We start from the raw sequence: 2,080 nt of genomic DNA, 5'->3' as shown, positions 1-2,080 counted from the left end.
CGCGTCGCGGTGGCCGACCTGCCCAGCATGGTGCGCCCGGGTGATGCTTCTGCCGTCGGGCAGAGGGCAGGCGAACGAGGTCAACGCGTCCCCTCCCCCACGAAGTATACGGCCGCGGACGCGCTGGCGTTCGTGGCGGCGAGCCTCGGGAAGGGCGGGTGGGGCAGAGGTGGAGGTGGATGGCGCGGGAGGTGGGCCGCGCTGTTCCGGCGCGGGGAGAGGTCATCGGACAAGTCGTCGTTGTCGGCGTCCTCGTCCTCGTCGTTGCTCCGCCGGGTGCTCGGCGACGCGACGCTGAGGGACACGGTGGCGCCGCTGCTGGTGCCGTGCTACGACCCTGGCCACGGGCGCGCCGTTCCTCTTCTCTCGCGTCGACACCGTCGAGAGCGACATCTTCGACTTCCGCCTCCGAGACGTCTGCGCGGCCACCTGCGCTGGTGGCTCCGCCGCGGCCGCGGTCCGCTCCGTGAACGGCCTTACGGCCATCGCCGCTGCGTCCGGTGGCGTGGCAGCCATGGGCAACCCCGCCGCGGCGGCCATCACACACGTGCTGCACAACAAGCAGGAGTTCCCCCTCGCCACCGGCGTCGACGACCTGCTCGTCGTCTCCATCGGCTCCGGGTCCTCCTCCGGCGGCACGGCCTCCGGCTCCACCACCCCGTCTGCCGGCTAGCGCACACCGATCCCCCCGCGCTCGCCGTCCCCCGCCGAAATGGTCCGCCTCACCGCCGAGGGCATCGCCGACATGGTCGACCAGGCCGTCGCCATGGCGTTTGGCCACACCTGCGGCCGCAACTACATGCGCATCCAGGTCAGCCAAGCCACAGAGCTTCACCTCGCGCGTCCCCTCCATTCTTGTCGTCGTTGTTTCAATCAAACGCTAACAACGACGAGTTACTGGTTCCAGGCAGCGGCGTCGGCGCACTCGATCAAGGCGCTCCGGTCGCTGGAGGCTCGGAAGGTGGTGGCGATCGCGGACGGGATGCTGACGACAAGAATGGGGTCGGGGTCACTCCACCTCCTCCTCGTCTCCACGACCGCCCGGTCGGCGGCGACGGGAGCCGGACATGGTCCAGGGGGCTGATTGCTTTTTTAAAAATCTATTAGGGGTCTGTGTGTGATTATTTTGCCAAGTCAGCTCCTTACAGTCCGACCCCATATGTCAGAAAGTGATTAAATGGGCTAAATCACCTGTTCAGTGCAAACTACAAAATGTTTACTGAATGTGCGGTGTTTTTTGCAAATGATTAGCGACCCGGTGATTTTCCGCAGATGAAGCCCTAAATGTGATGGTTTTTTGCAATTCACTCGGCATTGGGAGATCAGGAGTCAACTTGACTTTCAACATTCTACTGCGCAGAGTATACCTGCATGTGCAACTTCTGCTGACTTTCAACATTCTAGTGCGCAGATTTATGTTCGACTATCATCCATGATGTAGGCGTCAACACTGTTCATGGTGACCTGGCAGTGATTAATTCAAAGCTTTTTTTCTCTAAATTTGTTTTGTCCTCACGTAACTGAAGGTTATTTCAGATCATTAAGAACCAAGTCGCAGATCCTTAGCAGCTCGCCAAAAAAAGAAAAGAATAAAGGAATACCGAGAAGGCCAACAGAAACCAAAACGAGCAAAAGAGACCATTAACTGGAGGCTGAAATTGAACTGTTTTATATATTGTCTTAAATGTTTAAAATGTCTTACAAAAATGAACGAAAGAAGTACTAAAGATGATATATATACAAGCAAAGATTACGATACGCAGTTTCGGGGACTCCATAACCACCGTTCCTAGCCCCACTACGGCCTCATTTGGTTCTAAGGGAAGATAATTCCATGGAAATGGTGCCCTGGGTAGAATGTTCTTGACCAATTAATAACCCCGTGAAAACTTCACATCACCATTTGGCAGAGATGGGGATAATACGCCCTTCTTACCACTGCAATTTTTCCATTGCGCTGCTGCGGCTACCATCGCTGGAGAGATGGATGAGTTCCCACAGCTGTAACTCTACAAGAACATGACTATCAGCGGCATCAAATCAGGAAACGGCGCCACCGAATTTGGTCTCGTCAGTGCCA

General features: G+C 56.5%; 1 pseudogene; it reads left to right on the top strand.

Annotated features, from left to right (window-relative positions):
* Positions 1–6: 6 nt before the first annotated feature.
* On the top strand, positions 7–1,479 carry LOC123116448 (patatin-like protein 3; annotated as a pseudogene).
* Positions 1,480–2,080: the final 601 nt, after the last annotated feature.

The sequence above is a fragment of the Triticum aestivum genome, chromosome 5B (assembly GCF_018294505.1).
Source record: "Triticum aestivum cultivar Chinese Spring chromosome 5B, IWGSC CS RefSeq v2.1, whole genome shotgun sequence".
Taxonomy (NCBI): Eukaryota; Viridiplantae; Streptophyta; class Magnoliopsida; order Poales; family Poaceae; genus Triticum; species Triticum aestivum.
The sequence above is the reverse complement of the archived record's forward strand: the minus strand, read 5'-3'. Positions and strand labels throughout refer to the sequence as shown.